Here is a 26860-nt window from a genome sequence, read left to right as displayed (position 1 = left end):
GAGGTATTGTTGCTTTAGCCTTTGATGCCTCATTAAAATCCAAAAGCGCCTCCATAGCTTCAGCAGCCACAGCAGGAGGGGGACTATTGCAGTTTTTAAAGACAAAACAGTTTCGAGCATCCCAAATCTTCCACATGATATAACAGCATAAGTGGATACAAAAACTATCATTGGAACCCAAACAAAAATCAAGCCAATCAAGGATGTCCATACTAGGGGTTATGCGACAACCAAGGGTGGAAGAAAACCAAACATGTTGGGCAACGCAAGAGGAGGTGCTCAGTGGAATCTTCAGTCTCCAAACAAAATGGACATAGTCCTTCAACTCTCTTACCTTTTTTTCCGGAGATTTGACCTTGAGGGGATAATATCGCATGTGACTCGCCACAAGAAATCTTTCACTCTATTTTGGACCGGAGCCTTCCATAGTTTTTTCCACACAATATCCCAAGAACCTGACGAAGATTCAGGGCGCATGTTGGACCGTACCTGGCCAAGAAGCCTATACATAGACTTGACTGAATGAACCCCGTATTTCTCATGATGCCAAATCAAAGCATCTTCAAGTTGTCTTCGTGACAGGGGCATGCTGAAAATACGAACCACGTCGTCATGGATGAAACATCTGAATACCAAATCACGATTCCAACAATGCAAGTCCCGGTCAATAATATCACAGACCTTGGCGCCAGCCTCTAGAATACGCACTGGACTGTTGATGCAGAAGGAATTCCCCCCCAAGACACAATTATCCCTCTAGATTTGCACTCTCGTGCCATCGCCAATTCTCCATCTATGGTCCTTAGCTATCAACTCACCAGCACTCGTAATACTTCTCCAAGCATAGTCAAATAATTGAATGCCATATTTATTCTACTCCACTCATTTTTTGTCGGTTCCACTCTAATCGTTTTAAAATATTCAAACATAACCTTATTGAATTTGTAATTAGTTAGGTTATAGTGAAAATTTCTCAAGTATGTGGGAACTGGATGTAATTATAGATTGTAAACTAAATCGCGATAATTTTTGTGTCTTTTGTCTTCCATATCTCTTTAACTTTAATAATTATGTTTAAACCTTTGTTTATTTTAAACAAACTAGAAAATATGGCTACAAATAACAACAATGTTTAAGAGACTAATAATACTTCTTACTCGGTCAAACCTCATGTGCTTGATGGCAAGAGATTTGACTATTGGAAGGACATAATTTTTAGTTTCTTTATGTCTCAATCTATAGATAACTAGGATATGGTAGGAGAAAGCGATTGAATAATAAGCGGTTGAATAATAAAAAATGAATCACAAGGCCATAAACTTTATAATGAATGTTATTGAGTTCAATAAATTGAAAAAAATTCTGATAAAAAACTTTGTGTATCAACTATGAAGGAAGCAAAAAAAGTCAAAGAATTTAATAAAAATATCTTAGTAAGGAAGTGTGAACTTATTCAAATTGAAGAAGATGAAAGCGTGGAATCCATGTTTTCTAGATTCCATATTCTATTATCAGGATACAAAGTTATGAACAAAAGCTACACTACTATTAATTTCGTCCAGAAAATTCTCATAAGTCTTCCAAAAAGTGGAGACTGAAGGTTATTTCTATTCAAGAAGCAAAAGACTTAACCATATTAACTCTTAAAGACTCCATAAGTTCCCTATAGAGTCATGAGATTGAATACAATAGGGATGAACTTAATAGGAATGTTAAGTCTATTGATCTTAAGTCAAAATACAAGAATATCAATACCAAAGCTTTCCAAGCTAAAGAATTAGAAGATGTAGATTATGATGATAAAAATGAAGCATTAGATAATGATGAGTTTTCTCTCATCTCGAGAAAATTTAATCGTCTATGAAGTAGAAGAAAGAAGCAATTTTCTAAGAAAGAACTCAAATAAATCCAAATATTCTAGAGACATGAGAAAAACTTACAAGTATGTGATATGCTATGATGCAAGGGGCTTAAACACTTCAGAAATAAATGTCCAACGAATACACTTGATAACTATGAAGATTCATTTAAAAAATTTCATGCTAAGAAAGAAGAAAGAAGCAAGTTTATAAGAAAGAATTCAAATAAATCCAAATACATGAGAGAAACTTACAAGTATTTGATCTGTTATGATGCAAGGGGCCTAAACACTTCCGAAATAAATGTCCAACGAATACACTTGATAACTATGAAGATTCCTTTAAGAAATTTCATGTTAAGAATATAAATAGCAAGAAGATGGCTTCAATAATCTATGAAGCTAGTAGAAACAACAAGAGAGGTATATGATAAATTAGTGAGCCAATCAGAAAAGCTCATGATCCTACTGCTATATGCTTCTATTATCTTTAAAGAGGTTGCAATTAGAAACCTTGTCTTACGCTAAAAATATGAAAAGGCATGAAACTTCATAGAACTAACCCAATATGACCTAAGGAAATTTGGGCACCTAAAGAAAAAAATGTATACATTGTAGATTTTTTAGAAACCATATTGGGCACCAACTTTGATATCTAAAAAGTGGATGCTCGCAAAACATGCTGAACAAAATTCATATGGTTCAAATCATAACAATGAAGGACGTAAGCATCGTTAGTTTTGGAGGAGGCCGAAATAGTAAACTCAAAGGCTCTAGTACAATAGGCAACAATTCTCTTCCCTATATCAACAATTTTTTATTAGTTGAAGGGCACATGAATAATATATCAAGCATAAGTCAATTAAACGACATTGGTTATAATGTAGTTTTTATTCCAACATCGAGTAAGGTATAAGTAAAAAAATATGGCTTTGTCCCATTGGATTGAGTAAAAACAACGTTTACAAAGTTAAAGTGACTGATTTACAAAAAAATAAATTAGAATGCCGCATGTTTGCAAATGAAAAGAAGTTAGTATAACATAGACTAATCACAATGCTCAACAAGTTTAATCTTGTAAGGCATGCCAAAAAAAGAGAACTTGTAATAACTTCTTTACTTTCTAAAAACATTATTTCTTCCTCAAGACCATTAGATTTACATATTGGTGTGTTTGTGCCATTGAAAAATTCATTTGTCAACAGTAAAAAAAATATGAACTAGTCATTGTTAATGACTACATCAGATGGACATGGATAAAATTACTTAAACATGTAGATGAGTCACATTTTTTATTCTAAATCTTTTGCAACAAGTGAAAATATAAAAGTATTTAGAAATTTCGACAATTAGAAATGATCTTGGTGGAGAACTTGAATATAAACTATTTGAATATTTTTTTTTGAAGAAAATAGTATTTCCCACTATTTATCCACTCCTTGAACTCCATAAAAATGAAGATTTAAAAAGAAAAAATAAATCGCTTCAAGAGTTGGCCAGAACGAGGATGAATGAGAAAAATATTGTTAAGCACTTTTTTAAAGATGTAGATATTGTGTGTTATATTCAAAATAGAATCTACATAAGACCTATATTAATTAATACTCATTATGAACTATAGAAAGGTAAAAAAAAATTAGCATTTTATATTTTTATCAATTTGGATGTACCTATTACACTTTGAATATTGCAAAACACCTTAACAAATTTGATTCATAGACACAAAAGTGTATCTTATTAACATATTCTGACGCTCTAAAAATACATAGTATATAACAAAAACATCTTGGTTGTGAAAGTATTGACTCATGTAAAGTTTGATAACAAAAAAAAAGCATGATATTAATACTTTAAAGACAGTTGAAAATTTTGACAACTTCAAATCAAAGAGGAATCTGAATCAACACCATCTAGATAAAATGCATCGAATAAAAATCCCTCTGGATATTATGAATCACGTAATGTAGTCTAAGGTGAAGAAATTTCTAGGTAAGAAGTCTATGGAAAATCAGATGATAATAATGGCTTTGGTGATAGTCTAAAAATACAAAGTGTCTCATCTGGGAGATTATATCTTTGAACACACAAAGAAGATATTTTGAGAACCATAGTATCATTAAAAAATGATTACTCTTTTGTGGGAATACTATCATTTGTATAACATTCATCCATATATGAAGCTTTAAATGAAGGTAAACAGATAATCGTTATGCAAGAAGAACTTAACTTGTTTCAACGAAAAGAAAGATGTTTGGTATCTAGTTTCATCACCTGAAGGAAAGAACATCATTGAAATAAAATAGCTTTTTGTAAATAAAAAACTGATTGAACAAGGAGAACTGATAAAAAATAAATGTAGACTGATAGCTCAAGGTTGTTGTCAATAGAAAGATATTTATTATACTAAAACTTTTGCTTATGTATCTAAATTAAAAAGTTATTGTATTATTATTAGCTTATGGTTTTGATCATAATATCATCATATATTAAATGGATATCAAAAGTTATTTTTTAGCTGATGTTATTACTAAAAGAAAGCCCATATAAAACAACCTCTTAATTTTGAAGACTCTAAAAAACTGGAACATATTTTTAAACTTAAGGTTAAGTCACACTCTCAAAGATTAGTATAAACATTTAAACAATTTATTTATTTTTTTAAATGATTTTGAAAGAGGTAATGTGGACACTACACTTTTTTATATACAATTAAGAATAAAAATTTTAATAGTTCAATATCATGTTGACTGTTGGAGCACAAGGTTGAAGATGTAGATGATGAAAGAGAGAGAAGAGAGAAAATTGTAACTAACTTTTCTCAATTGAAAACAGTTACAATGAATAATGAATGATTCTTTCTACTCTCATTACAAAGGAAAAATGCAATATATATACCAAATGCATATTAGGTCAAACTAATTAAAGTCGAAGGCTCAAAACAACTTAACAACAAACACTCAGAATGTGCAATTACACTTTAACACAATCACTTAATTCACATTCAGAGATAAAATCAACAACACCAATTCCATTCCTCAAATTGATGAAGTGTTCAGTCTTGACAGCTTTCGTCGAAACATCTGCAAGTTGCTTTTGGGTGCTATAGTGAACAACTTCTAGCACTCCATTATGGAATTGATTCCTTAAAAAAATAGAGCTTTGTGTCAATGTGCTTGCTTCTCCCATGCAACACTGGGTTCTTATCAAGGCTTATAGCTGATTTGTTGTCAATCATCAACTTCACAGGATTTTTCACCTTGATCTTCAAATCCTACAACAAATTCAGCAACCACACAACTTGATATGCAAACAAAGCACTTGCAACGTATTCAGCTTCACACGTTTATAAGGCAACCACATGTTGCTTCTTGGAGCACCAAAAAATATGACTTCTTAGATATTTGAATAAATATCCAGAAGTACTTCTTCTGTCAACTTTATCACCACACCAGTCAGAGTTTGAGTAGCACATCAGCTCTGACAAACATTCAACATCATAAGGGAACAAAACTCCAAACTTCAAAGTCTCCTTAATATACCTCAGAATCCTAACAACAGCTTAGTAATGTGACCACTTTGGTTTATTCATAAACCTACTCATTATTCCAACTACGTAACAAATTCCAGGTCTGGTATTACAGAGATATCTCAACGAGCCTACCAACTATTTGGAAGTTGTATCATCTACATCATCACCCTCATCATCTGAATCCAGCTTGTAATTCGTCTCAGCAAGTGTAATCGCAGATTTGCAATTTGTTAGCTCGAATCTCTTTAGAAGCTCAAGTTCATACTTTAGTTGATACAAAATGATACCCTTCTTAGAGTACAAAACCTCCATCCCTAAAAAATATATCAACTTTCCTAGGTCAGTCATCTCAAATTCATTCATCAGCATCTTCTGTAACTTGACTATCTCAATAGAACAGCTCCATGTCAACAATATGTCATCAACATAAAGACATGCCGTAAACACATTGCCTCCTGAAGTATGCTGAACATAAACACCATATTCCATCTCACATTTCTGAAACCCTTACTTCTTGAATAATGAACCAATCTTCAAATTCCAAGCTCCGGGTGCTTGCTTCAACCCATACAATGCTTTATGGAACTTGCATATCACCCCTTCCTGATTCTTTTTCACAAATCCAGGAGATTGCGACTCAAAAACTTCATCTTGTAAAGGATCGTTCAGAAATGCATATTTAACATCCAAATGTATCATAGACCAATTCCTATTAGCAGTTATAGCAATCACCAACCTGATTGTTTTAGGTCTACCTACAGGTGCAAACACCTCAAAGTGATATAGCCCAGATTTCTGAAGAAAACCTCTAGCTACTAACCTTGCTTTCTGTTTCCTAATTTATCCATCCAACTTCAACTTCACCTTAAAAACCCATCTGACGCTGATGACTTTCTTCTCCTTTGGAAGTTCAATCAACTCCAAAGTCTTGTGTTGACACAGTAAAGAGGCAATCAAAAGATTGGTAGTATTCTAGGTTTTATCGTATCCACGGAGAACAATGGAGGGAAAGAATGTCATTCAACCATTTCCTTGTTTTTGAGCTTGGGTTAAAATGAATTAAAAGTAAAACGTATAAACAGAAAAATAAATACATTCTTCAGAGAGAATAACCTATCAAGCATGAATATACACTACTCATCACAAACTTAAACCTGTCGATCAGTTGCACTGAACCTACAATACTCGTCAAAATCATCACGTATCTCTCCCATCAGTGTCCATTTCTACAACACCGGCGAGACGTATCACAACTAAGGTTATATCTAACGCAAAGTTGCAAGAACATATATATTCTCGCACTAGTGCATAAATAACATTAGAATTATTCATATCACACCTATTTTCTTTAAAAAAGGTATACAATTTATATGTAATGGCAATTTTGTAATTAAAATGAAAAGTTAAGTTTTAGAATTAACCATTAACACCAATTATTTATGAAAACGGGTGATAAATATGAATCAAATTTAAGACAAATAAATTGATTTTATATTAGATATCTGATTTTAACAAAATCAAGTATAAAATCAAAAAAGTGACAAATCATGTATTTATATCCATGCCTAATTTTAGTAAAAATAAATGTGATAAATTAACTGTTGGATTTGTTTTATACTCTTTATGAAAAGAATTTGCTCTAGAGCTGCTAAAACAAAAACACTTCCGCTTCAAACGCCCGCGCTAAACTAAAATTTCATAAAAATGTCTACTAAAACTCTTATTATCTCATTTGATTCACACGGTTCTACCTCTTTTTTAATTCTTCTCTCAATCAATGATACACAAAAAATCCTCTCTAATTACATTCAGAATAAAAAAATCCTTTTGAAATTAGTTTTGAATCACAAAGATATCAATTATCTCTTCCTTTTGAGATTTAATCTTTCTCCAATTGGAATCAATTTCATTCTTAATTTATAATTTCTCTCGATTTATCTCTTGTTGTGTGTTACTGTCCTCTCTGAGAATCAGTGTTCTCACTTTGTTCTAATGCACATCAGGTTATCAAAACAAACCGCAAATTGTTGAGATATTTATCTCTTATTTTTTTACTATTTTAAATGTTAAAAATTTATACTTGTGACTTTTATTCTTGTGACTTTTATTATCGAAACAAACCGCAAATTGTTGAGATATTTATCTGAAGGTATTGAATATAAAATAGCATCAGTGACTTTTATTCTTGTGGTAATTTGAGTGTAATGTTAGAGGGAAATATATTGATTTATAAGAAATTATTTGTTTTATTTATTTATAAAGTAGTTAAAAAACTACATTTCTTTTGGGAAAATTAAGATTAAATACATAAAAAGATTCAGTGTGAAGGTATGCCAACTTAAATTTATTTATATCCAACATATTTATTGCTATTATATATCAATGAAAATATCATGAGTTTATAATTCAATATTTGATATTAATATTTTTATAATACAGTTACTTTTTATTTTCAACAAGATATAATAATATTAAGACAAATTAAAGATTCATTTATATAAATGACATAGTCATTATTATTTATTTAATTATGTCTCCATTCTCGTACTATTTCTAGAAACAGTGCATAATTCATAACAAAAAATAATCAATGGTATTTAAATTTTTGTTTTAAGTTTCTCAACAACTCATAATTATTTCCTTCTCTTTCTTTTGAAATTTTGTCTTGTCTTTAAATTTGTAAAGAAAATTGTCTTAAATTCATTGATATTTTATAGGACGATTAATGTTTATATATAATTGTTATATGCATTTTTTTTGTTCATTCAATATGTAGGCACATCAACAAGACAACACTTGGACTTGTGGTTATTATGTGATGAAAAATATGTTTGACAAGACGGATATATTTCAAGGATTACACAAGGTAATAATAAAGAATTTCAATTTTCAATCTGTAAATCACATATCTTCTTGTTTTAACATGTACTCGTTTAATTTATTTTACCGTTTGACTTTGTAAATATATGATGATCCATCACCATATGACAAAGATGTCATTGATAACATCCGACAACTATGAGCTCAATTTTTTTTGCAAATAGTCGAAGAACAACATCAAGTTAAAGAGAAAGTAATAAGGAGTTAGATAAAAGATTTATATAAGAATTAATAGTGACTTTTTTTACTATAGAATTTTGTTTTTAAATTTTTATTTACATCATCAAGATTTTATTTTTATACTATTTATAAGGTTTGGTATAATTTGTTATATCTAAATCCAAAATTTACAATTTTAGTTTTATTGAGTTGAAAAAGCAATAATACTTATTTAATTTTATTAAGCTTAAACAAATATGCTAAGTATTCTTTCATACCCATTTTAGAGAAAAATAGGCGTTTCAATTTAAATAATATCAAAAATATATGTCGCCTATACCATCAACTTTAAGAAACAATGTGTATTATACATACGTTATACACCTCTTTTAAGAAAAAAAATAGATGTAAAAAATTGATTTCAAACTAAATAACGTTTTCCATTAAACTTTAAACCCCCTTTTTTGGAAAAAAATATCGGTATGATATATATGTTTAACATCCATTTTATAAGAAATAAAAGTGTTATAAGTTAGTTTCTAATCCAATTTTCTCTAATAAATTTGTTACACCTGTTTTTAGACAAAGTAGGTACTAATTATAAGTTTACACCAGTTTTAAAGAGGATTAATATGCTAAATGTTACTTTTGAGACCCATTTGTAACACTTATAACACCAGTTTAATATTGGTGTTAAATCAATATATGATATCTGTTTTAAAATAGGTGTTAAAGTCATACTTTCAATACCGATAGCAATCACACCGAAAAAAATAGGTATTAATTCTCTAAAAAGGTGTTAAATACCTAATTTTCACTAGTGTCGCGTCGGCGATCTCTCGTGTGAAACTTAAACACAGAAGCATTAAGCTTCGATACACAAGTGATTGTTAGCTCCAACCTTATCTCTTGAATCGAGAAACTAACAGATTCCATTCCCTGATCAAGACTTGTTATGTCTATTTCTACAACAACACAAATTCAAACATAAATGAAAAAAGATTAAGGAAAGAATCCAGATTGATTTGCAAAGCAGATTTTGTGCTACACCATGATCAACAAAAATACAAATGTTCAGAGTAAATATACAAACAAAATTCAACAAAAGAGAAATGAATAAAGAGGAATAAAGAAAAACCAAACATTTCACGGGTTATCAGCTCCAATTAATGAGAAATCCATCTCCGATCATCCAAATGCAAAACCCGATTATTGTTTTCTAAGCTAATCAAACATAAGAATGAGACTGATGGAATTGAGACAAAAAAACCAAAAACCATAACCCAGAAATGGCTGAAAAATGAAATACATATAGGCAAAATTTACACAGTCGCGATACACTGGCTCACTAGACTTAGCGGGATGCCACATATTGAAAATATCTGGGCAGGAAAAAGTGACCGCGCTTAGCGGTCTGAGAGCGCTAAGCGGGCTCGTAAACCCAACTCTGGTTCTGCCAATGAAAAGTGGTAGCGCATTGGACTTTGGGCCTATCGGCCTCAATCATTATTTTCTCCAAAATTGCGCATTTGAAGCCGTATTTTCGACACTTTATTGCTCAGGACTCCAATATGCATCAATACCTATAAAATGAATGAACAAACGATCAAATGGTACATAAACGAATCAAAAACTCAAATAATACACTATATGTACAAAGATAACGAAAATGTATGCATTCACACACAAGTTTAGAAAAAAGAGCCGATAAGTGTTGTAAAACTATATACAAAAATAACTACAATTTGGAATTTATCATCTTGTTACTCTCTATAATCTCAAGTTCTTCCTTCATGGCCTTCAGCCAAAATTTCTTCTTGAGTGCTTCATCTATATTCACAGGTTTAGAGTATACTAACATGGCACACTGAAATGACTTCGCCTTTAGAGTCTATTTCAGCATGCTCCTCATCATATCAAGCAAAGTACGATTTCTTCTTTCAGCAAGACCATTATGTTATGGAGTATACGGAGTAGTCACTTCATGCTCAACTCCATTTTCTTCACATAATTGTCTGAACTTTGTAGAGTTATACTCACCTCCACCATCAGTTATAAGAATCTTCAGCTTCTGACCACTCTGTTTTTTTGCCTTCATCTTGAACTTTTGAAACTCAGTAAATACCTTATGCTTAAACTTGATGAGTGCTACCCATGTCATTCTTGAAAACTCATACACAAATGACACAAAATACTTGTTTTCTCCAAGTGAAGGTTTTGGGAATGTCCTATACTCATCAGAATGCACAACTCCTAAAGCTTGCTTTTCTCTTAGAACCACTTCTGATGCAAACGGAAATTTAGGTTGCTTACCTTTCATCCATATCTCACATGACTTCTTAGGTTTCACAATCTTTAGAATGCCATGTACCAACTTCTTAGAACTCATATGCCCCGAGCTTCTAAAGTTCAGATGCCCAATCTCTTATGCCACAGCTCACTGTCACCTTCAGCACCTTATGTACTAACGCATTTAGTTTCAATTGTCTCCACATTCACCTTGAATATTTTGTTGCTTCGATGCTCAGATTGCATAACTAGCTTCTAATTGGAATCATACAACTTCAAGAGATTGTCTTTCATAGTAACTGAGATACCTTTATCAATTAGCTGACATACATTCATTAGATTACTTTTCATGTCCGGAACATACCAAACATCTTTGATCAGAACAATTTTACCATTCTTCACTTTGATTCTGGCATTTCCCAATCCTTTGGTATTAAAAACTTATTATCAACACATCTAATCTTTGTCCTCTTTATGGAGTAGCCAATTATGTGATTTGAGTAGCCAGTATCCATATACCAACATTCTGACAAATTGACTATTGTCAAACTCATAAGCCATCAATATCACAGGTTCATAATTAGACTCTCTAGCTATATTTACTTCTTCTGACTTTTTTCCTTTATTTTACTTACACTCAGAAGCATAATGTCCAAAATTCTTACAGAAGTAGCATTGAATCTTCTTCTTGTCAAGCTTATCCCTTCCCTTCTGATGTTTCTTCTCATCAGAGTTTGACGCTTTTGACTTCTAAGAACCACCATGTATCTTCTTGGCTTCTGAACAAGAAGGCACATGACTCTTCCTACCAGAAGAAGGTTTCAGAGCTTACTCTACCTCTCTCTCAGAGGTTCTCTCTATTAGACACAACTCTTGTGCTTCTAGACTACTTTGCAACTATTCAATTCTCATAGTGCTTAGATCCTTAGAATGTTCAATAACGACAACAATGTAATCAAACTGAGAGTAAATGATCTCAGTACCTTCTCAATAATCACTTGTACTGAGAGCGTTTCTCCACAAGTTTTCATCTCATTGGTGATCAGAATCACTCTGGAGATGTACTCATGTACCTTCTCATTGTTCTTCATGTTAATATTCTCATACTTCTTACGTAGAGACTGAAGCTTCACATTCTTCACTGATGTGTCACCGCCATAGCACCATACCAGTGTGTCTTATGCAGCCTTCACCTTCGTCGAATCAAAGATCTTCTCAAACACATTCACATCCACACACTGATGGATGTAGAACAAATCTTTCTGATCCTTCTTCCTTGTTTCACGTTACACGTTTCTTTGCACTTTCGTTGCATCTGTAGCAACCACCATGTAACTGTCATTGACGAGATCAAGCACATCTTAAGCACCAAACAACACACGCATCTGAATCATCTAATATTCCAATTGTTTGCATCAAAAGAACATGAGACTAGTTAAAAGGTGGATGAAAAAATATTCAAAGTACGGTATGATCTATTATTTATTAATGTATTTTCTTATGACATAATTGTTCTTGCAAAAACAATTTTTAAAAACTTGAACTTTAAAATATTAATTTAGAATCTAAAAAGATCTAACTCAAATGTTAGATTGATCATTGAATTTATTTATTAATATCGGTAATTTTTATAGTCAACATAAATAAAAATAGAAAAAAATAAAGTTATATTAAAAATTAAAAATTATCATTGTTTAAAAATATAATATGACAATATGTTAATCACCTAATTTGTGGGTGATAAAAGTCAACTAGGAATTATCACGAAAAAGGGAGTATACAAAGAAAATGGCCCACAAAATTACTTTAACAATGGAACATCTTGATGATGGTGATAGTACTTGCCCAATAATAAAAACAATTACTAAGACATAACACAAGATGATCAATGGAGTGGGATACGTGTATTGTGTGGACACTGGACAGCAACTACCACCATTGTTTGTGTCTCGCCCTTAGGTCACAAAATATAAAATACTACTTGTGTCCTTATACCTAAAACCTCATTCATAATATATAAAAAAAAAACATTGATAAAAAATATTGCATTACATTTTTTTTAAATGACGATAAAATTTGGCAAATATTATAATAAGATTGGGTTTAGTGAAATGTGGTAGATTGAAAACATAGAAACTCTAAATCTAGGAAAGGGTTCTTAGACACTATATGCATTATCAAAAATGTCATTTTGTTAGGTGTATCTCAGAAAATATTTTTTTTTATTCAACGTTGATTTGTTTCGTAGATGTATTTACGGAACCTTCTCTTAACTGAATTATTTTGAAAATTTTCTCAATATTTTTTTATTTAAAATATTTTCGTAGATGTACCTTCGTAAAAACTTAAATTTTAATATTAAAAAAGTATTTTCTAATATGCATCTCCGTAAACAGGACATAAATATAATTGCACTAGATACATAAGAGTATTATGGGATGAATAGAGATATTGTCTTAAAAAAATTTCTCCTATTATTGGCATAGTGTAGTTGTTGTTGGAAGCAACTTGAAGAGAATAAAGAGATTAGCATAGTGTTATTGTTGTTGGACGCAACTTGGAGAGAATCAAAGAGAATCTACTTCTTACCCAATCCAACATTTAGGTCGAGTTAGATATGCTATATCTCTAAGCCAACTAAATATAATGCACGTATGCTCATTTGGTTTAGATAAGAAAAAGAAACAATTCATGTTTGGTTAACCGAATTAACTTAAATATAGAATAATCACTATCCTAATTAATTGTGTGTCCATTATTTGATTATTTATAATTAAGTTATTTTGTATGTTAATTTGTTTTAAAATAAATATACTTTTTAAATAGATTTTGTATATGATACTCAAGTTAATTTCTTTTTTATTACAAAGAGGGCCTACAAAGAAATATACACACACCAAACAAAAAGAAGGGATAACATCTCTAGCATTTTTGTCTAAAAGTTTCGATAAAAACTTCTGACACCAAATTGAAAAATACAATCCCTTGATTTATCCTGCAACCAACTCTAACAAGAACATCAACATATTTATTCATCTCCTTAAAAGAATGACAAAGAGTTTCATAAATTTATATGTATAGCGATGTATTAATGTTATAATTTGTTAAACACTTTTCAATCTATAGGTCATTTTAATACATTAATTACCAATTATAAACTAGTTAATTTTGTTTGGATAAAATGATATTAAAAATAAACATTAATAATTTATTGACATAGAAAAACTCATATAATAAAATATTTATTTAACTAGAATGATATATTATGAAAGATATAAAGTGACATTTGTTGGTGTATATTGGAGTGTTAAAAGTTAATTAGAGGAACCCTGAGAGGGATGGCCCTGCGGAAGGGAGCTCGAGTCTCAAGGAGTTAGTTATAGAGGTTTTTCATAGTGTAATTAACTCCAATGCACTTTGTAATAACTCTATATAAGTGAATGACAATAGTTTTACATAGTGTCTCCAGAAATACTACAAAAGAACAAGTTGTTGAAATTCCTCGATAACCTGGCATATGATTAAGTTGGGAGTTATACTCCGATGGATCCACATGCATTTGCATAGTCGACTTCGTGTTGAGTTGCATTTTGACGTCGTTGTTATTGCTATGTTGCTTGGTTGATTGTTATATTGTGGTTGTTTCTGAATGTGGTGAACATTGTATGATTCTATGTCTAATATATCAATTATGTCTAATATATCAATTATCATACTTTTGCTTATACTTTTCGATATCTCACCCTTTCTTTATTTTGTTCGATGTTGCCTTTATATTGGTAACGTGCATGTAGCGAGGAGTAAGGACTTAATAGCTTATTGGTGTCGTCGCTCTGATACGTAGCACTCGGGGGGATTGAACGCTTATTTGATTTTATGTTGTTTCCGGTTGAACTAAAGTTGTTATTTTGAAAAGTTGTTGTATTGATTAAGTTGTTTAAAAGATGCTATGTTTCTTTTGAAGTATTAACATTGTGAAACCCGTTGCAGTTATTTTATTAAAGTTGAATTAATTAAAGACTAAATAATTGTTTATAATTCTTCAACTTATTATGTGCTATGTATCCGTTATAATTTAGTTATTTTGCCGTTGGTTTTCAAGTTGAAATGTAATAACTCAGTTTAAGTTGAAATTTTGGCACTCTGTTTTTAATATAAATGTTTGGTAGATTTGGGGTGTTACAGAAGTCACAAAGAGAAATCGTTTGTGAGAAAATGTATGAGTTTGCGTCCTTTCCTTTCAATTTTTAAGTCTTTTTAATCAAATCATTTACTCTAATGACATTTATTATGATTTTGTCTATTTTCTTCTTCCAAAGTAATTCTATATTTTTTTCAATTAGAGTTTATGTTCAGTTTGTCAATATTCAAACATCTAAGTTCCAATGACAAACACTTTTCATTGTACTTTTCTGCACAAATTGTCCTTAGAATTTGTTTTCAAGTTTAATCCATTAAGTGAACAAAAAATTGTGATTTGATTTATTAAAAATACCAGTAAACAAATCGACACGCTCAGTGAGACCCTTTTGTGCAAGAAATTTTAACTTCTGCATGAAAAGTGTTGTGTCTTTTACTGTTTATTAGTTCTTCATACATGAAATACTTTCAATTATTGAGTATGTATGCATCTAAGGAGTGGTAAAACTCTTCTAAAAATGAATCTTCTGATGTTAAAGAAACCCCTTCCCCGAACAATGCTCTAATTGTAGAAGAACAATCGACTGAATCGGTGGTTGATAGTGCAAGAACTTCAACAAACATTGGAGTAACTCCTCCTGTTATAAGCCATATATTAGTGTCGATGATATCACCTAAATTGGTGGTTTCCCCACCTTATTATGTGAGTATCCCAACTACCACTGAGGTCACACAAGCAGTAATGGGAGACCAGAGACATTCTTTCCTCCCAAGCTTTAAGTTACCCCCTAGTAGGGATTATCTTTATGGCATGACAATTACAATAATGACATATCTACAAACTAACACATCGACATATGTAGATAATGCAATGTCTATTGTGTCACCTCTCAATCCATACTTAGCATCAAGATCTGCAATAAACAATATCATTCGAATGGAAAAACCACAAGGAGGGTTATGATACATCCCTCAAGTTATGTCGCTTTTAACACTAATTCCCTCCAATCAATGAAGCAACAAATGGATGAGAGTAATCATGACATGGTTAATATGCTTACGCAACAAATAGGCCTGGTGTTTAATCCTTGGATTCAAAACACTAACTAGAGTTATCAGCAATTGGCACAACATATAGGTCGAATTGCTGACTTCTTTGGTGCTTCTCAAGAGCCTATTCTACCAATTCATTAAATCCAAAATGTTATGCCAGTGCGAAACCTAGGAGCGTCAACAATGAAGGGATTCCTAATGATCAAGGGTAATAACAACTTGTGTCTCAACAGGTCCAACTACTCTTACCAAAGGTAGTTGGGGACAATGTAAGTTAAAATGATTCGGATATATTTTAATTAATAGAAATCCCTTATTTTAAACTCAAACTGTTTTAATTTCCTGTTACATTTTTTTAAAAATAATTGATGAGGGTTTATTTTTTAACTTATAAAATTCTTCGATATATTTAAATACTATGATTTATTATATTTCACAAAAAAAAATCTCATTTAAAAAATAAAACATTATTAATTTTAAATACAAAAGTATAAAAAGAAGATTATAGTTGTTTAAAGTTAAAATAAAAAGACCAATTTAATGAATCAAGTCAAATAGAAGAGGATATATATAATTAAACAAATTTAAGAATTAAATAGATAAATATTTACATGTCATTTTACATTCATAAGAAAACTAAATTTATCAAAAAAATAATAATTTTGATTAACTTGTTTTTCAGTTATAAATCATAACTATTTTAATTTTAACTTCTAAAATAATAATGGGGTTTAACCATTTAATTTGAGCATAATTTACATGGCACAAAACAAATCAAACTGGAGAGTTGTGTTGGATTATTTTATTAATCCATTAAATATGACTCATGTAATTAAAAGTTTGGCTTTAAATAAAAGATACCTTAATGTGATCTTAATGTGATGATTATTTAGGTTTATGGATAATTAAGTCAATGGGGTGTTTATTTTGAAATTCAAAATAAAATTTAAATATTTCTTCTCTCTCTTCGTGACTATAGGGACATGACTCTTGAAAATGAGTTGCAACTGTTGGAATAAAATGCCTATAAAAAAACACCTTTAGGCAAGCAACATCAACTTTTCTCATTTCCTTTTCATTTCTCACAAATACACAAAGGTATATTCATCATCAAAGATACAAATTAAAGGAAGAAGGAAGAGAGAAGAGAACAATTTCATTCCAGAATCAAGAACAGAACAAGAATCACCAATATGGATCCGGGTACGTGCTTATTGTTATTTATAGAAATCAGAACACCGTGAAAATCATGATATCAAGATCCAAAACATAAAATTTTGCTAACAGTTGGTATGAGAGCATAATTACCGATATTATAATTTTCCAGCATTGAATGACATAATATAATATATATTAATCAATTCAAATTTTAAAGATAGTGTTGACATGAATATGAATTTGAATTGTTAATTTTCACACACAATGGTTTGATTATAAAATTCATTGCTTTTGTTTATTTTTCAAATTTAATTTGTTTAAGGATAACTGAAATTGAAAATTTTAAATTTTAAAGTATTTGTTAGATAATCAAAGTAGATAAATCTATTAAAGTTTTTATTTTCATATTATACCAATTCAATTATGTAATTCATAATAATAGTGTTTAATGGATCTAGAATTTGTTAATCACCAAAGTGGTCAAATTCATAAAAATTTACAATTGAATATTGATTATGAACTTCAATTTATTATTTGATTTTGAAAGTGAAAAAGTGTACCGTTTAATTTGGAATTATTTGGATTAGAAATTTGTTAATCACCAAAGTGATCAAATTAATTAAAGTTTATAATTTTAAATTATGCAATTGAACATGATTAGGATGTTACGAGATAAACATATTTTGTTCAATAAAATTTATTATAAGACATAAAGATCATCCAAATATGGATCATGACTTATAATAATGAAATTAACGTATTTGTTGTCATACTTGATGCTTGTATATCCAAAGATAGACATGCATGTCGTTTTGAGTATGATTAACTTTTATTGAAATGATGCATTTAAGTTTTATCCAAAGGTGAACTTTGATACATGTTTAAAGATGATTAGTTTGAATCCATGAAATTTAATCAAAGCTTTAACGTATGAGCGTGTTTTAAATCTTCGCGGTTACTAGTATGGTGTTATGGACTTAGTTATGATATTAATAATGGATGAAAAATGTGCAACCATTATAGAGGATATTACATAAGATGAAAGGTCTAATAGGTTGTCTTGAACTTGATTAGAAAGGATAATGTCTAGGTCCATTTACAAAGTTTCTCTAAAGTTGTGGTAAATGTGAACAATATACTCTGCATGTCGCACGACAACAAAATGGTGTTGTTGAAAAGCATAATGTACTCTCATGGATGATCAGTTCAATGTTAAATTATAATAATATATCATTTTCAGTGTGGATGTACACATTAAGGACCGCAGCGTATTTGCTTCAATATGATTCATGGCAAGACAATTCCTAAGACTCCTAATGAACTGTGGACATGAATGAATCTAGTTTAAGATATCTTTATGATTATCAAGCAAAAGAAAAGGTGTATAAAACATATGAAAAGGTATAGTTTTATTGAAAATGGCTAGTTCAGTGGAAGTGAGAAATCACATAAAGTGGACATTATGGAGACTTATGGACACCTAAAGAATATTTTTTATGTTAGTGTCCATATAGTTGTGTCGTCATCATACAACACAACTAGGCAACAAATAATTATTCACTTAAGCATTGATGAGGATCCAATCTCGTTCGCATAAGTCATGGACAGTTGCAAGGAAAGTTCTTAGGTACTTACAAGGCACCAAAGATTAAACGCTCACATATAGAAGGTCAGATCACTTGAAGTGGTTGACTATCGGATTTAAACTTTGGAATGTGTGGACTCAAGGAAATCCTTATTTGAGTATGTTTTCTTCTTACTGAAGGATCAATATCATGGAAGAATGGAAAATAGTCTATAATTGCTTCATCTTCTATACAGGCAGAATTTGTGGAATGTTTTGAGCTACAATTCAATCATTGTGGTTGCAGAATTCTACCTTAGGGCTTGGTATTGTCGATGGTATAGTAAGGCCTCTAAGGATTTTTGTCATAATTCTGCATATGTCTTTTTCTCTAAGAAAGATAAGCATTAAAATGGTGATAAACACATGAAATTAAAGTACTTATTATTGAAGGAAGAAGTGCAGAAACAAAAGTGTCATTTGAACATATTGATAAAGATTTTAATCATAGCGGATCCGTTAACTAAAGATTTACCGCCCAAGACATTTGTTGGCCATGTTTAAAGAATGGGCATTATATAAAAGTCCTTGTTAACATTATAGTTTGAACGGTATATATACATGAAAAGCTTAATGTTCGTATTGTATGACACTTGTGAATTCAATTAAAGTTATGTTTCTGGTTAGTTTTGTTATCTATATCATATTGTATATATTATTGTTAATATGTGATGACAAATGTGTTTTTGTTAAAAAGGACATGAAAAACACATTATTGTATTCTTTAAAGTTATTTGAATTGGATTGATTCGTGATACATGGAAGGAATCAAGTCGATGAATAACTTGAGACCGCCATGATCCGGTCATTTTAGTTTATTAAAGATAATGACTTATTGATTTCAATGAATGATTCACAATTATGGTATAACATTGAAACATCAAGTTGTCACATGAGTCAAGTTGTTGGATTATTTTATTAATCTATTAAATATGACTCATGTAATTAAAAGTTTAACTTTAAATAAAAGATACCGTAATTTGATGATTATTTAAGTTGATGGATAATTAAGTCAATGGGTGTTTATTTTGAAATTCAAAATAAAATTTAAATCCCTCTTCATGACTATAAGGACATGACTCTTAAAAATGAGTTGCAACTGTTGAAATAAAATGCCTATAAAAAAACACCTTTAGACAAGCAACATCAACTTTTCTCATTTCCTTTTCATTTCTTACAAATACACAAAGGTATCTTCATCATCAAAGGTACAAATTAAAGGAAGAAGGAAGAGAGAAGAAAACAATTTCATTCCAGAATCAAGAACAGAACAAGAATCACCAACATGGATCCAGGTTCTCATTTCCTTTTCATTTCTCACAAATACACAAAAGTATTTTCATCATCAAAGATACAAATTAAAGGAAGAAAGAAGAGAGAAGAGAACAATTTCATTCCAGAATCAAGAACAGAACAAGAATCACCAATATGGATCCGGGTACGTGCTTCCTGTTTATTATAGAAATCAAACACCCTAAAAATCATGATATTAAAATCCAAAACATAAAATTTTGCTAACAAAATAGATAAGTGACTTGAACTGATTGAATAGAACATTAGTTTAAATTGACAAGAAAAAAAAAACAAATAATAATATTCATACTAAAATTATATATATATATATATATATATATATATATATATATATATATATATATATATATATATATATATATATATATATATATATATATATATATATATATATATATATATAAATACTTAGGTTAAATAGATAATTCAACTTACTATTTACTAATATTTGTCTATACAAAGTAAACAAAAAACTTAAACACGATGCACTCGAGGGTAATTAGTAATTAAGTATACTAGTTACAATCTGCATAATAACAGAAACAGTTATTCAAGGCCAGGTCATACATCAGATTAAAGGTTGGTCATATCATAATGCATGCATGTTTCTATTAATTAAGGAGAAGAGAACGTGTCATCATGTTGGAGCAACTTCTGTTCTTGGGCGTTTGCCTCGGTTTTCAAAATTCCTAGAAGAGATTCAAAAGCGCTTTTGGCTTTGTTATAGGACTTGTGTTTCTTGATGCGTCGAAGGACAACATGTTTATCCATTGTTTGAGAAAAGGATTTTAACTGGAGCTGGCTTGAGATGTCATCGCCAACTTTCAAAGAGACCTTATTATTGTCCCCTTTGTCTTTGTTGTGGTGATCAGTACTTCCCTTCCCCTTCTCCGCAGTCAAAGCTGATTTAGAACTTGAAACCGTAAAAGCCATTCTCGTTTTGTTGATAATAAGAATAAGAATATTGTTGTTGTTAATATGTCATGGTATAGAGTATGGTATATAGCTAGCACGAACATAAGGTTGAAGTTCACTCATGTTATATTATGGTGGTGACAGAAAGACGGTGTAATAATTAACCTTATTATTTGTATAACTTCATTTATTTATTTATTTATTGTTATATACTGCTGAGCCAAAATATAGGCGTAAGGAACAAAGAGCACGTAGCGAATGACGAGACCGAAAAACCAGCGGAGAAATTCTGTTGACTCTGCTAAACTATGTGTTGTCAAGGTTGCGCGATGCCACATCTCACTTTTTTCTACGTGGCTAAGTTTATTATGCTGAATCAACTTGCATTTCATTTGCTATACTACAACTACTATAAACTCAAGCATTTGATTTAATAATATGCTTTAGTATTATAGTTACTTGTAAGGTGTTTAGCACTTAAATTCCAAATATATACATACTTAACAATGCAACAGCTTGAAAATAAAAACAGGATAATCCAAAGCAAGGGAAGTGTTAAAATGTATTACCCGACCAGCAACTAGAAAAATCTCCTATGATATATGCAAAACAGAGATACTGTATAGTCTAATTCATTTGAACTTGACACTGCAAGTAAGTCACTGATATTCTCATGTACAAGATGAGCGTGTTTCAGCATGTCACGCCACAAACGGAGACTTCATCCATCACATCCTCTATTGCTTTTTGCGAGCATAGCTTGAATAGTGGCAATTGTAAGATTATTTTTCATCATTGTTGTCAATGTAACTTAACATAAAACCACTAACTACTCTCCTCACTACAGGATTGGGAATCCTACGACATAAACGGCCGTCAATATAAGCTAACAAACCAGACAGGATAAATCTGGCGATGCCCCATTTTTGAAGGAAATTCACTTTCTGCACTTTCTGAATAATAGAGTTTGCAGGCTCATCTGAATGATCACCAACCTCTGACTGATTTTCCCGCTTAATGCTCAAAACGAACTTGTTAGCCTGCCTTCGCAGTATGCGTATTGCAAAGCTAACAAAAAGATGTTCGCACAATGTCAATAATGTTGGTCCTATTCGCCATTCCTGCAACAAAGAGTTTCTGAATCAATGTGTTCGTACATGACTGGGTAGATTACTTAAGGATTATGCCATTGTTGATTGTATACAGCAAGAAGCATATAAATTACCCTTTACAAAAACAAGTCAAGCACGCAATATGGATTAAACTTTAACTGTAAAATCAAGCGTAACATTTTGAAGCACCTCCAAACTAAATTAATGCATTCCAAGATGCAAAGTATTAGTTTGGGAATTCTTGATAGCAAGTATATTTTGTATTTAATATTTGATTTTTTTGGTAGGACACTAAGACTCCTAAGATAGCTGATTTTGTTTTCATATGATTGTAATATTATGGGATTGTATTTGCTTTGGCTCTTGTATATATAGTAGACTTGTAGTTCTCTGATGAATACAATGACAGATATCCAGGTTGAAGTGGAAGTTCAACCACAAGATCTTAAATATATGAACACATAAAAAGAGAACAAGATGCTTTAAATTAGAGGTAGGGAACATAGGCCAACAAACATCATCATTCATAATCATGAAATTTAAGTAAAGTGATAAAAGATGACTAAAAGGAAAACATAGATACTAAAAAGAGAAGAAAAAGATGCAATAAAATGATAATAGAGCCATGCTCAATAGAACAGAACATACAGTTTCTCCACGAAGACGGCGTAAAGGATGGGAAATAGTTGAGAGATCTCCTTTTAGCAATGCCTTACTCATAAGGAACTCCTTAACATGATCCATAATGTCATTGATAAGAGAAAGATTTGGTGGTAAGTTCTTCAGGATAACCTAAACATCGCAAGATTCCATCACAACCAGACAGTATATGGATTTTTTTTTCTTAAATAGGAAAAGAAATCCATTAACAAAGCATAAAATTACAAAGAAAAAATTTATGTCCTCTACAAGAAAACTATTCGAAAAAATTGCAAACAGCCTGCAAACCAAAACTCAAGAATAACAATGCACAACAGGCATCCCAATCTCAATGCAGTTAAGAAACAGAAACCCCCTTAACAAGATGTTCTTTGTTAGGGATTCTGTACAAAACAAAAGCAGATAATAAAGTGAAAACATTGTAATAATTTTAGTAATTAAAATTAAAAATAAATAAAAAATGTAAATCAAACAAAACGTTAGCCTTTTCCTTTCCCCCAACAGACTAGTCGTAGTGCCTAACATCCTTTCATCCATTGTTTAATATATATTGTTCAATGATTTCACAATTTCTATGCTTTCCTGTGGTAAAAATCGAGCAATTATATCATGCAAATGTATGCGAACAACATTCTCAAAACAAGGTTTTTGCTTAAACTTTCATTCCAAAGAATGTGCTAGTAGTGTTCTCCCAAGACATGAAAATAAAAATTTCCACATGAATGTCAAGTTTCAAAAAAATCTCCTATGCATACTTCACCATATATATGTACACATAACTTAACTATTACCTGATTGTCAATAACTCTGACTCTAAGATATTCTTGTCTATAAACTGTATCCAGCATGGCTTGGATATATCCTTCAATGTATAACTGCAGCAGACCATGCATCTGATTAGTTACTGTGGACCTCAATGAGAAATTCAAAAATTAAATGAAAAAATAAAGAATAGGTTTTTTTTAGTTATACAAATGTGTCAGAAACTGAAGTCATTATCGTAATCAATATAGTTAACATTGAAAGGATATTCTAAAATATGCCTTACAACTAAGCTCTGATATCATCTTAGAATTTGAGTAGGGTTTAACTCGTCCTTACAAAACCAGCTTGTAAGATGAGAGCTGCCCAAATTTTATAAATACTGCACAAGTCATATCTCTAAGCAATGTAGGACCAAATTCACCCCTTCAAACACAACACAAAGTAGGTGTTGGAAGCTACAATAAAGGCAAACCAAACGTCACAATTAGGCGATTAGGGGCGGACCACAATAAGGCAGAAATTCTAACGAGCCTGAAGTGTGGGCAACGCGGGAAGCCCAACAACGAATCTAGGATGACTTTGATACCAGCTTAGAATTTGAGTATGACCTAACTCATTCCCACAAAAACAGCTTGTAAGGTGACGGCTGCTCAAATATTTTTAACACTACACACGTTATATCTCTAAGCAATAAGCAATGTGGGAATAAATTCACCCCTTCGAACCTGTTAGAGGCTGCAATAAAGACAAGCCAAATGCCACAATCAGGCGACTAGGGAAGGAACACAATAAAGGCGGAAATTCCAACACTTTTGTTGTTAGCTTAGTCAGTCAATTCATGCACCGACCAACGGAGATTCATTTACAAGTTGCGCTCTGAGTTATACAATATTTAAAAGAAACAATTGGTAGAGGAATTTTGTTTTAAAGGAACTGGAGAGTGGGTCTTGAAACATATACCGATGCTGACTATGCAGAGTCAATTATGGATAGAAGATCTAACCAGCAAAATGCCTTTTTCCGTCTTGAAACCACAAACCAGCAACAGAAGCTACCCACACTTTGCTGCCACCCACTGTAGTTCTCTTTCGCAAAGGGATCCATGGCAGTTCTCCTCCGCAAAGGGACCGAAAGTCTCACAGCCGGGCTCTGCCATGACCAAAGGCCAGGGGCCATTGCCCTCCTCCACTAAGACCCAGGCCTTTCTTGCCACTACCAAGAGTACCCTTCCCTCTTATTCTTGAGTCTCAATCTCTGTCTCATCTTAGCCTATGTTGACCTATTTGTACAGTAAACATGACAAAGCCAAACTCTGTCGCTGCCTCTGCCAGCTTGAGGGCTGACTCTACAAGAACTGCAGTGTGACTTTTAATTACCCCCCTTCTTCAAATAGACTTTTAATTAATATTCTAAAGGTTAATAGCATATTGGAACTAAACAAAACTATTTAGTTCCGTCTTCTTTTTAGCTATTTGTATGCTTAGTATAAGCATACATTCCTTACACCCTGAAAATAAGTCTGAAATATTTGTTGTTGATATAAAAAAAGAATCAAGAAATACTCTTCACTCTTCAGTAAAAACATACAATCAAAGGGAGAAAAATACAGAGATTTTCAACATAATTTTATTCAATCTTAAAATACTATAGATATAACAAGATTATTCAATACCTCATCAACTCCTGGACTTTGATCAAGCAATATCTTTCTATCAGAACCACCTTCCATCAGAGCAGTTCCCAGAACTGATGGCTCCATAGCCAATTTCAGAATGCCTTGGTGAAACCCACTCATCTTGAAAATCAAATTTGTCAAAATGCAAACATCAAACACATAACAATTAATGCAGCAGAGAATATAACCCGGCTTAAGTGAACCTAATCAAATTTTAAAAATAAAACGAAAGGTGCTGATTCAGTACCAATCCGTCAAAACCATTTGCTTCTGCACCTCTCAGAATTGAGTCTGATATCTCTGCTACAGCTGCAAAAGCTATATTGGAACCTGCGGATTTCAACTGCGGAGCCATCACAAATTGATTAATCTCCTGATGCTCCATACTCAAATATTTAATTCGATGGAATGATTATAGACAACAAGGAACTAAAAACCTACGGTTTTCCCTAGATCGCCAAAGTATCGTTTTGTCCCGGAAAATCCCTCCCCTTTAACGCATTTACTTATCAATTTGAAAGTACCTGATATATAGACAAAAATAATCCAAAATATTAGAACAAATAATATATATAAATTATGTCCTAACTATCTGAAACAGTTGAAGTAGTAACTCTGTCTGCTGCACATATCAGACAGAAATTAATTGAGAAATAAGGGTTCCCAATTATCCATCTCGACTCCTATCATAGTAGAACACGATCTACATTCTTCTGCAAGTGCCTCACCCTCGGATCATGCATGAATTGGCTCACCAAATAAGCCAAATCAAGTCTAGTGTGTGCCAAGTAAATCAACTTTCTCCACTAGTCTTTAATACTGTAACTTGTCAATTTCGGCACTATTCAAAGCTCATCGAGAAAAGAGAGTAAAATTCAAGAAAACTTCATATCTTTGAAAAGTAAAAACTAGAGTATATTGCAAGATCCGATGCTGGGGCTGAACATAGGACTGTGACACTAATAACTTGCGAGCTCATTTGAATGAAACAGTTCCTCAATGAGCTTCAATTTAAAGAGACAATGGCATTGATATATGCTAATCAAGTGACGTTGCATATTTTCTCTAATCCAACTTTTCATGAGAAGGGCAATTATAGATTGCCAATTGTCATGGAGAAGATCGAATCAAACTACATCACCGCTAACTTTGTCAATTTCAATGATCAATTGACATATGCTTCATTATATCACTGAGGTCCTCGAATCAGGATTAACAAGCTTGATGCATATGATTTATATGCTAAAACTAGAGGGTGAGTAATGAAAATAAGATTATGATTTGTATACATATTGTGTAGGACATACATATCATATCGTGTAAATAGGGATAGAACATGATGTAGTTGTGAAAACTTAATAATATATAGGGATAGAACATTTTCCCAGTACCCTCCTCACATCAAGTACTATTGGACTTGAGCGTGGACATATATGGTGGATGGCCCAATTGGTAAGCTATGATACCACTTGGAGAGCCCAAGAAAGTCAGAAATAATGAGACCAATGCTCCAGGACCACAAAAGAAGATGTACATCTCCAACCAAAATTTTAAGGCACTAGGTATATATATGGGTCACGTACAAGGTACATCTCCAACCAAAATTTTAAGGCATTAGATATATATCAGACAGTCTGTGAAAGATCGAAATACTAGGATCGTAGCACAGAACGTAAGATCCTACCGAAGGGAAAATTGGTAATTTCATATAAATCTGAAGCCATAACAA

The 26860-nt window shown here is 31.7% G+C and overlaps 1 long non-coding RNA gene and 1 pseudogene across 1 annotated transcript; one reads left to right on the top strand and one right to left on the bottom strand.

Annotated features, from left to right (window-relative positions):
* The first annotated feature begins 21338 nt into the window (after positions 1-21338).
* On the top strand, positions 21339-22384 carry LOC131626787 (uncharacterized). Its single transcript, XR_009291278.1, has 2 exons — positions 21339-21695; positions 21767-22384. It is a non-coding gene; the product is annotated as an uncharacterized LOC131626787 (long non-coding RNA).
* The window catches only part of LOC131626786 (uncharacterized), a 30569-nt pseudogene continuing 25097 nt past the window's right edge, over positions 21389-26860 (bottom strand).

Source organism: Vicia villosa, unplaced genomic scaffold (assembly GCF_029867415.1).
Source record: "Vicia villosa cultivar HV-30 ecotype Madison, WI unplaced genomic scaffold, Vvil1.0 ctg.000321F_1_1_1, whole genome shotgun sequence".
In the NCBI taxonomy this organism is placed as follows: Eukaryota; Viridiplantae; Streptophyta; class Magnoliopsida; order Fabales; family Fabaceae; genus Vicia; species Vicia villosa.
The sequence above is the reverse complement of the archived record's forward strand: the minus strand, read 5'-3'. Positions and strand labels throughout refer to the sequence as shown.